At 32.8% G+C, this 11,444-nt stretch overlaps 2 pseudogenes; both read left to right on the forward strand.

The window, feature by feature from the left end:
• The first annotated feature begins 242 nt into the window (after nucleotides 1-242).
• Nucleotides 243-348, forward strand: LOC137838942 (small nucleolar RNA R71; annotated as a pseudogene).
• Nucleotides 349-5,475: 5,127 nt separating this feature from the next.
• LOC137837336 (phosphoenolpyruvate carboxylase-like) lies at nucleotides 5,476-10,981 on the forward strand (annotated as a pseudogene).
• The last annotated feature ends 463 nt before the right edge of the window (nucleotides 10,982-11,444 follow it).

The following is an 11,444-nucleotide window of genomic DNA, read 5'->3' on the forward strand; positions in this document are numbered from 1 at the left end:
ATTATCTCCAATTCCTTTTCTTATAACTTTCCCACTTCTGGTGGTGATAGACTTGCAATGTTCCTTGGGATTCGTTTGTGTATTCGCTGAAAATTGACTTCCTTGAGGCTAAGGCATCAATGATTCTTGTAGCTTGTTCTGCATCAACAGTCATCATTGTACCTCCTGGTGCAGCATCCAAGATCATTTTAGTATAACGCCTCAAGCCATTGTGAAATATGTTCAACTGAGCAATATCCCGAAAGCCATGATTAGGACACCTTCTTAACATCACTTTAAAACGTTCCCAAGCTTCACAAAAAGGTTCATCTGGCCCTTTTCTGAATGTGGAGATATTAGACTTAGCCTTGATATATCGAGAGAATGGGAAGAATCAATGTAGGACTTTCTCTTCTACATCATTCCAGCTACTTAGACTCTGGTTTGGATGCGACTTTAACCATTCTTTTGCTTTTCCTGCAAGTGAGAAAGGAAATAGACGCAAATAAACAGATTCAATATCATTTTCCTCGAAGCCCATGGTCCCAACCAACTCATAGAATGTGGATAAATGAGTATAAGGGTCTTCATGATCCATTCCAGTGAATTGATGAGTGTTAATTAAGCTAAGAAAAGTTGGCTTCATTTCTAATGATTTGGTGGCAGGAGGTATGGCTATGCTGGAGAAATGCCTTGGTCCTTGTTGCATAGCATAGTCTCCCAATGTTCTTCTAGGTGGATTTTGTCTATTATCAGTCATTTGGAACTCTGTTTGATTGTGTGAGTTGAGAGTGTTGGAAGATTCTCCTTTTTCTTGTCCTTGCTTCTTCTTTTCTTCTATCTTCTTGCTTTGATTTTTTCTAGTTGTCTTCTCAATTTCTGAATCAATTTCCAATTGATCTTCAGGAACCTATCCTCTTAATAGCATGTATCTAAGACAACTCAAGTAAGGATTAACACAGGATAAAAGAATAATATCTAAACAAGTGTTTATTCACAAAGAAAACAAACTATTCACAATACTCAAGAAGTTATACTTCAGAAATTCTTAAAAGAAATTGTTCCCCGGAACGGTGCCAAAAACTTGTTGATATTTTTCTCTCGGCAAGTGTACCGAATCAACTGTAATATAGTACTCTTTAAAGTACGAATGTCGAACCCACAGGGAACAATTCTAATTAAGATATTCTGTTATAAAACTCATTAAGTATAGAAAATAATTTTGAGAGCATGTTCATAACCAAATTAAAGATTTCACAAGTAACTCAGAGATTTAGGGTTTGATTCAACCAAAACCAAAACTAACTTATCAAATTTAGATAAAGATACTTGGATTGAATTGTGTCTATCTCAGTCATCTGTATTTTGAATAATACAATATATAATACTCAAAACTACTTATTCTGATGCTTAATTTAAAGTCATTCACCTTGATTCCTCACGAATGAAATTCATAAGATAATTTCTCAAACACTAAATCCTCAGATATTTAACAAATCATCCAGCTTTAGGAACAGAATTATGATGCAATCAATAACCTGAAATCTATTCCTAACATTACAAGTTATCAAGTATTTTCATCTATTTCAGATCCTTAAAAGTACTTCCCAGTTAAATTTAAGGATCAAAATCAAGACTCCATTGATCAGATAGAATCAAGCAATAAGCATGAAACGAAAATACCAAGAACGAATAGAAAAAAGAATATATATATATATATAATATAATATATATATCACCAAGAATACATTTGATCAAAGTAGATTACATTCAATCCCAAGTTAGAAAGCACTTAGCCACTCATAACAACTCCTCCAATCTTCATTCTTGATCTGGATTGCATAAGAATGGCTGATCTGAGCACGTTCTTCTCCTCAGAAAGAGGTTTTCTTCTTTTCTCTCACTAGCTTCTCTTTAAAAATCACTTCTTGTTTCCACCGTTTTTGTTTTACTTTCAAAATTTATATATTGAACTTTAGCTCAAGCTAGCCAATTTAGCTTAAGTTAGATCTTTCGGTGCATTTTTAGCTTGAACTAGCAATTTTAGCCTGGGCTAAATTAGTATTTCACCTTCAATCAACTTTGGACAGTTTTAGCTTGAGCTAGCAATTCTAGCCTGGGCTAGATTATTACTGCACCTTTAATCAACTTTAGACAGATTTAGCTTGAGCTAGCAATTCTAGTTTGGGCTAGATTAGTACTGCACCTTTAATCACTCTGGACAAAATTTAGCTTGAACTAAATCCTCTAGCTTGAGCTAAATCTTCTAGCTTGAGCTAAATCCTCTTGTGATCCAATTAAGTTTTTGCTTTCTTTCTTTCAATGCCAACTTGAATACATTCTTTCAATGCTTTATATTCATCTGCAATTTACACAAAAATTGAGATTAAATTTTTTCATTTGTTTCTTGGTTCAAAATATATAATCATATTCAATAATTCTTAGATTAAGATACTTTTCTTACATTAAGCAACAATTAAATTACAAAGTGTTCAATTTCTCAATCATAAAAATTACACATTGGCACTTATCAGTACTACTATAACTAATCCACACATTTAATAAAATTTCAATATGTAGTTCTGTTTCTATCGTGATGAAATCAGAACTATATTCTTGTAAAATACATGCAATTAAGTCTATATAGTATGTCATGTTCGTTATAATTATTCATTCATAAAGCATTTCATTTGCATAGACAACATCATACGACCTTTTCAAAAGTGTATAAATTCGATTTCCCTTTGAAAAAATCGGTGGTTCTTGGAATATATTTACCCAAACATGTAAAGTTAAAATTATTCTTTTCTTGGAGATATTTCATGCAAAATGCACAAAAAACTTGAACCAAAATAGCATGGGAATATGCTCCACCCTTGCCGCTGATCATCATTGAAAATATGCTAGATGTCATTAAAGCATGCGTGATTAGTACCAAATTGTTATTAATCATTTCTTTTAATGTGTCCTCACATGCTTTGTGACTCATAGTGTGTTAGTTATTGGCAGTTCCAACGTAATCAGAGTAATTAAAAATAAAGCATAAAACACTACGGTTAAAGTATGTTGACTCATGATGCATCAGCATAAGCCTATACATGATTGTGAATCTGTGAGCTCGTTTTCTCTGTTTTGTGTTAAATGTAAAATTTAAAAAACAGGTCAAAGCAAAAGTGAAATAGTATAATTTTTTAATAATATTTTTATATATAATAATTGAATAGTTAAATATATTTTTTTCCTGTATCATGATGTAAAATTGAATTTTGTTTTCTAATTTTAAACTTTAAATTTTATAAATATTTATAATAAAAAAATTATTGAAATAATTTTATATTAATATTTTTTTTTACATAACAAACGAATGATTTATATTATAATATTAATATTTACGTTAACATAATATATTTTAACATTCTAATTTTTATAAAAATATGTTTATCACTTAAAAAAAAATTATTTTAATAATTTTTTTACAAAGGTCCAAATCTTAAATTAGAGATAAAAATCAATTTCTCTTAAACATACATGATTAAAAAAACATTTAATCTATAATTTAATAAATTATTTTTGTTTAAATGTTTTTTTTTTCACAAACAATACCAAATAATAAATGTTTTCATTCACTTTCCTCATGGAAGTGAAATGGGAACAAAGGCGAAAGGCGAAATTGAAGTGTAAATAGTCATCAAAAGTGATTATGAACCGTGAAATAAAATAATGCAATTAGCGTCAGAAAAACATCTCCACTTTTGATTGTTGAAAGGATATATGTGGTGGAATGATGTATTGGTCTTCTATTTTAAAGTTCTTTTCCTATTGAAAGTCAATTTTGTAATCATGCACAAAAGATTTGAAATTCTATTAAAATTATATAATTAACACTTATCTTTATAAAAAAAAAACAATCCACACTTTAGCTTTTTTAAAAAATAAAATAACATTCATCTAAAAATATTGCATTTTTAATATATATTTTAATAAAATGATATTCATCTTATTTTCTTTCAAAATATAATTCTCTAAATTTTCAATAAATCAATAAAATTTAAAAAATATTACAATTAATAAAAAAAATTTATGAACAAATTTTAAATAATTTAATTATATTTTCAAATGGTATTTTCACATTATTAGAACAACCCATCTTACAGGAAATTCTTATTGGATTCTCAATATGTGTGAAAATTCGTAAAACCAAAATGTATAAGGAGGACAAAAACGTTACATCACACCCTAACTAAAAAATAGACATCTATAGGTTATTTAAGAGTGGCAATCATATACTTTATTTATTTATATTATACGTGTATTAAAACCCTTTGAAATATAATAATTTCATAAACTTAATTGTATGTTTTATTTTATATTAAAATAATATTTTCTAAAAGATATAATTTTTAATTTGTATAAGAAAAATATAATTAATGATAGTATAAATTTTATGACATTTTCAATATATAATAATAAACCATTTTATATAAAAATCTTTATTTCTATGTTTAAAAGCTTTTTTTTTCAAATTTTAGTCAATATGATATTTTTAAATAAAATAAAGAAGTAATGGTTACTTTATTAAAATATAAGAAACTAATATCTATTTTCAAAACCAAAAGTGTGGGGATATCATTTTATTAAAAAAATGTGAAAGTTTATTTTAAAACTAGAGAATATAAATATTATTTACATTTGCCCTAAAATTAATAGTTTAATATTAAAAAAAATCTTTAATGTAATTTATAAAGTAATATCAATAATAACTAAAAATTTATTATATACAAATAACACTTTCCTATTATATTAGTATATCTATACATTATTTATGACAAAAGTAAATAAAATAAGAGCTTCCATTTATGGTAATTTAGTTTTTCTTGGAGTATGGGGTAGTGGTATAAATCCAAATATTTATTTTAAAATATTAACAATGGACAATTCATTATATATGCCAAAACACATAGGTTGAAAGGTTTGTGAAAATATGTTTACATGAAAAATTTGAAGATTTTTAATGGCATTAAGTGGATAGATTAATATAATTGTCTATATTGTAATGAGAGGTAGACATTTTGTTTTCTTCACCAACAGTCTAAAGTTGAATCATGTTAAACAAGTCTATATCTTGAAAAAAATCATTGAAGGAGACAAAGTTAATTTCAATTATTGTTAGATGTCTAAAGATCTTTCTTCAAAGAATATCTTAGTTTAATTTATTTGTTTCTTTAAAATAAGGAAAAGGTGAAGATTCGATGTGGTCCCTATTCAACCTAGTTAGCATTTGAGACAGAAAAAAGTTTACCCAACACAAAAAAAACTGCTAACTGTACAGATGGAGAGAATCTTAGAAAACTAAAGCATATTCCATCTTCTGCAGTAATAATGAGGTTCGATTAAAACAATAAAAGGAAGAAAAAAATATTTTTTAGGCACGTAAAAATGACTCTATTTTTCTATATAAAGCCACTACTATGTGCACCCTTTATGATAAACCCTGTATATCTCACTTTTTGATCCATTTTTCATTGCTGTGATCTTCCTCTTCATCGTACACAGGTACCATATTGGATTCCAACCACTTGTTGATTTCATGGGTCATGCCAAAGTCATATGTTTCATGCTTTCTTGTTTCCCCACGTGTTGTGTTGCAATTGGCATTTTTTTCAGTTTGGTTGTAATAATATTTGTATCACCCTGCACGTGTCATCCATTCGTCGTATCATAGAAGTCAATTTTCATCATTAATTGCGGGCCGTGGAAAGAATTTATGGATGTTGTGTTGATTCGGCCCTTGGTTTTAGTTCATAGTTTCCATTGTTGTTGTTTGTTTTTTATTTGTTCTTGTGGGGGCTATGGTTGTCTTTTTAGATCACAGGCGAAGGGACTGAGTGAACAATGGCGAACCGGAACCTGGAAAAGATGGCATCCATTGATGCACAGCTTCGGCAATTGGCTCCTTCCAAAGTGAGTGAGGATGACAAACTCATTGAGTATGATGCTCTTCTGCTGGATCGGTTCCTTGATATTCTGCAGAATTTACAACGGGGAGGATCTGAAAGAAACAGTGAGTTTTTTTGTCTCTCCTACTTTGATGTCTTTGTTGTTAGATTTGGTTTGATTTGGTTACACATTGTTTGGTCTCTCGTGTTCCTCTTTGTTGTGAAAGTCTGATACTGGTTTGGTGAGAAAAAAAAACATGGGACTTGTCTGATACTGGTTTTAAGGGAAAATAACTCTCGATATGTTCTTGTAGCCAAGAAGAAAAGGCCTTTGAATAATGGATTCTAGAGGTGGATATTCCTTGATCGAAATCACGTGAACAATATTTTTTATTTTTTATTTAAAAATCACTTTTTGTATTTGGAATCGAATCTAACTCAATCACAAAAGCTAATTCTTAAAATTAGTAGAGTGAGCATTGTGTCCCACTTACATAAACCTTTTCGATCATATATCACTGTTCAATGTAGGATTTTTCAACATACATTTTCAACTTACCCTCACAATAAAGACTGCAATATCTTGAGTTAGAATTTAAAGGATTAAACATCTATTGGTGGTTCAATAATGGCCTAATACCTGGTGATCAGAACACCCAATAACAGCACTAAGATACACTTTTGTATACATTGTTTAGCTTTCTCAATGAGTACATACCTGTTTTAGCCATATCATTGTTCAATATGGGGAGTTCAACAAATTTGAATATGTATTTGACTTACCTCTAAGGATACAAAAGTACAAAACTTGACCAAAAGATTTTGAGTGGGGTGCACTTTATGTCTTAGTGATTGAAATGTCAAGTACTACTCAGAAGGTAGATATGTAATCAGTAAAATAAAGGGAACAATGTGGGGGATATTGTCAAAATCTTTAGTTTGGCTGATTTAAATTTACCATGAGTTAATAATATACTGGATTTTTTATGTGTTCTTTCATTTCTCTTTGACATTTATGAGCTGGAAAACTGTTTCACGTAAATGTTCTTATGCAGGTTCAAGAAGTGTACGAACTTTCGGCTGAATATGAAGGAAAGCATGACCCTAAGAAACTGGAAGAACTTGGAAATGTGATAACTAGTTTAGATGCAGGGGACTCTATTGTTGTTGGCCAAGTCCTTTTCCCACATGCTTAACTTGGCCAACTTGGCTGAGGAGGTCCAGATTTCTCGCCGCCGTAGGAACAAGTTGAAGAAGGGGGATTTGCAGATGAGAACAATGCAACTACAGAATCAGACATTGAAGAAACTCTCAAGAAACTTGTATTTGAATTGAAGAAGTCTCCTCAGGAAGTTTTGATGCACTGAAAAACCAGACTGTTGATCTGGTTCTTACTGCTCATCCTACTCAATCAGTTCGGAGATCTTTGCTTCAAAAGCATGCAAGGTTTACTACAAAATATAGTATTTTTCAGCTCCAGTATTCGATTTTGTATTTTTGTTTAAGTTGATTCCAGATACCAAAATTGAGCTTTCTGGTTTTCATCTGCATTGGCAGGATAAGGAATTGTTTATCTAAATTGTATGCCAAAGACATAACTCCTGATGATAAGCAGGAGCTTGATGAGGCCCTGCAGAGGGAGGTAAGTATCAAACCATTAGGATTTTGTTCGTTGGTTTAGCAAACTGCCGTTAACCTTTACTTTTTTATCGCATCAATGCCTTTGTTTGGAGTTAATTCTGCAGAAGAAGAAACAAAGGCTCTATTGAGTTGACATTGTTGACAATTTTCTTTTGTTACTTTTGTCGATGTTGTGTAGATTCAAGCTGCCTTCCGTACAGATGAAATCAGGAGGACTCCTCCAACACCACAAGATGAGATGAGAGCAGGGATGAGCTACTTCCATGAAAACAATTTGGAACGGTGTTCCACGTTTTCTGCGCCGTGTTGATACAGCTTTGAACAATATAGGAATTAAGGAGCGTGTTCCTATAATGCTCCCCTTATTCAATTTTCTTCTTGATGGGGGGTGATCGTGATGGTATAGTCTTATATGAGATGAAAATCAGTACTACATATTATCTTAGAATACTGGACAAATGGAAGTAAATGCAAATTTATGTTTCAAATATGATACAGGTAATCCAAGAGTGACTCCTGAGGTGACAAGGGATGTTTGCTTATTGGCTAGAATGATGGCTGCTAAATATGTACTTATTCCCAGATAGAAGATCTCATTTTGAAGTAATCCATAACTCTTTCATACTTTAAAAGTTATAATTGTGGATGATTTGTTACTCTTGAATCATTTTGCTGATTTTCCTTCTTGTTTCTGTAAGCTCTCTAATGTGGCGTTGCAACGATGAACTACGCGTTCATGCAGATGAGGTCCACAGGTCCTAATAAAAGATGAAGTTGCAAAACACTATATAGGTGTTCCCATACTCTTTCTTTAAACTCGGTGAATATGTTTATATACTTTATTTGTACAATGGAACGAACTGTTGTCTACTTGTGTCTTTATCTAAATGGTGAAAATATATTGGTTAGTTTACTTGTGTGATAATCTTTTCTTTCTTCATTATACAGGAATTTGGGAAGAAGGTTCCCACAAATGAAACCATATCGTGTGGTACTTGGTGAAGTGAAGGGATAGGCTCTATCAGACTCGTGAGCGTTCGCGCCATTTACTATCAAATGGGTACTCTGACATTCCAGAGGAAAACACTTTCACCAGTGTTGAGGAGGTACATCCATTGTTTTTGGTTTCCTGTATTATTACTATCATATGTTTTCTTGTTAACATTTAGTTATTTAACAAGTTGGTTTTTGGTTGAAAGAATTTTTTTTCCTTGGATAATTTGACAGACACTAACTAAAGTTAATTTGTGCAGTTCCTGCAACCTCTTGAACTTTGTTACAGATCATGTTGTGCTTGTGGTGATCGAGCAATTGCTGATGGAAGCCTTCTTGATTTCTTGAGACAAGTCTCCACTTTTGGACTGTCAATAGTAAGGCTTGATATCAGGCAAGAGTCAGATCGTCACACTGATGTGTTGGATGCCATTACCAAACACTTGGAAATTGGCTCTTACCAGGAATGGTCTGAACAGGAGTGGTTGTTGTCCGAATTAAGTGGGAAAAGGCCACTATTTGGACCTGACCTTCCTCAAACTGAAGAAATCAGGGATGTTTTTGGACACATTTCATGTGATAGCTGAACTGCCAACCAGATAACTTTGGAGCCTATATCATATCAATGGCAACAGCACCATCTGATGTGCTGGCAGTTGAGCTTCTACAACGTGAATGTCATGTCAAGCATCCATTAAGAGTTGTGCCATTGTTTGAAAAGCTAGCTGATCTAGAGGCTGCTCCTGCTGCTTTGGCACGGTTGTTCTCCGTAGACTGGTACAAAAATAGGATCGATGGAAGCAAGAAGTGAATTGGATACTCAGATTCAGGAAAAGATGCTGGGAGGTTCCTCTGCAGCATGGCAGCTATATAAGGTCAAGAGGAACTTGTAAAGGTTCTAAAAATTGGTATTAAGCTAACCATGTTCCATGGTCGTGGTGGAACTGTTGAAGAGGAGGTGGACCTACTCATCTTGCTATTCTGTCTCAACCTCCTGACACAATCCATGGATCACTTCGTGTGACAGTCCAAGGTGAAGTTATTGAGCATGCTTTGGAGAACAACACTTGGTTTTAGAACACTACAACGTTTCACTGCTGCCACACTAGAACATGGCAGAACCCCCCGATTTCTCCAAAACCAGAATGCGCGCTATGATGGATCAGATGGCTGTCATGCTACTGAGGAATACCGATCTATTGTTCAGGAACCGCGCTTGTTGAGTATTTCCGCCTGGTAAGGACCACATTTAGTAAACACTTTAAGTACTTGTCATCAAGTCTTATCAGATGACATCAGAGCTTATTCATAAACTTGATTGTGAAACTTCTGAAATAAGTTAAAGAAATAGTTCATCACTCAATGCTGTCATTCAATCAGAAATTTGTATGTATGTTAAGTTTGTTGACTTAAAGTCATATTTATCATGATTCTGATCTGATTGATTGAAAGTGTAATTTTTTTTACATTAAAAGGTCAAATGTAAAAGTGGGATGTAATTGTTTAAAATGATGACAATCACAATCAACTATTTTGATGTATCATGTAGGCTACACCCAGAGTTGGAGTACGGCAGATGAATATTGGAAGTCGACCAGCAAAGAGAAGGCCCAGTGAGGCATTGAAACACTGCGAGCAATACCTTGGATCTTTGCATGGACCAAACAAGGTTTCATCTTCCAGTGTGCTAGGCTTTGGAGCAGCATTTAAACAAGTTCTAGATAAAAATGCTAAAAAAAAATCTCAGCATGCTGCAAGAGATGTACAACCAATGGCCCTTCTTTAGGGTCACACTTGATTTAGTGGAAATGGTGTTTGCCAAAGGAATCCAAAATCGGAGCTCTGAATGATAGGCTCCTTGTTTCAAAGGATCTCTGGCCGTTTGGGGATCAACTGAGGAACAAATATGAAGAAACCAAAAACTCCTACTTCAGGTAATGCTAAAAAGCCTTCAACATTTTATAGTTTTGAACTCATTCCAAAAAGAACAAACACAGTTCTTTCACATGATGATATATTTGTGGTGTGCTAAACTGTAGGTGGCTGGACACAAGGAGATTCTTGAAGGGGACCCCTACTTGAAGCAAAGACTCAGACTTCGTCATCTCCCATTACTACACTCAATGTTTTCCAAGCTTACACATTGAAACGTATCCGTGATCCTAACTACAAGGTGAAGGCACGACCCCGCATATCAAGGAGTCTGCAGAGGCAAGCAAATCAGCTGATGAACTTATAAAACTGAACCCAACAAGTGAGTATGCCCCTGGTTGGAAGACACCCTCATTCTCACTATGAAGGTATTGCTGCTGGCATGCAGAACACTGGTTAGCTTTCACCCATCTTCCCTTTCGTTATATATGTATCAAGATATAGCATAAAGCACTGAAAGTGAGTGCTGTCTTTTTGTTTCCCAGATACACTTTTGTTTCTTATATGTTACCCTACCTCTGTACAATTTGGTATGCTGCTCTACAATTCTACAAGAGCCAGCTACCACACAAATGAGTCAATGTCTTGATCGTCTCATGTTTCAACGTATACTCATACCACCTTGTCCTAGGATGTCTTGTTTGTTTGATATCACTAAATCAGGAGAATATGTCTGGTTTGTTTATAGTACACTATTTAAGTTGAATTGTAGCAATTTCAAGTATTTTACAATAAAAAAACTTATATTTGTGTAAATTAATCATTAATCACATCAATATAAAATTAACTTCAACTAAACTTATTTGTGTAGAATTAATTTTATTCAAATTCATTTTTTGTAAGACTTTTCTAAATATATTGAATGCTTAGTTTATAGGATGTCAATGAATGACTGAATTCAATGTTTCCATGGAAAAAAAAAAACTTTTTTTATAGCTTTTATCTTTTTATACTTAAAAAAGG

The sequence above is a fragment of the Phaseolus vulgaris genome, chromosome 4, assembly GCF_000499845.2.
Source record: "Phaseolus vulgaris cultivar G19833 chromosome 4, P. vulgaris v2.0, whole genome shotgun sequence".
Taxonomy (NCBI): domain Eukaryota; kingdom Viridiplantae; phylum Streptophyta; class Magnoliopsida; order Fabales; family Fabaceae; genus Phaseolus; species Phaseolus vulgaris.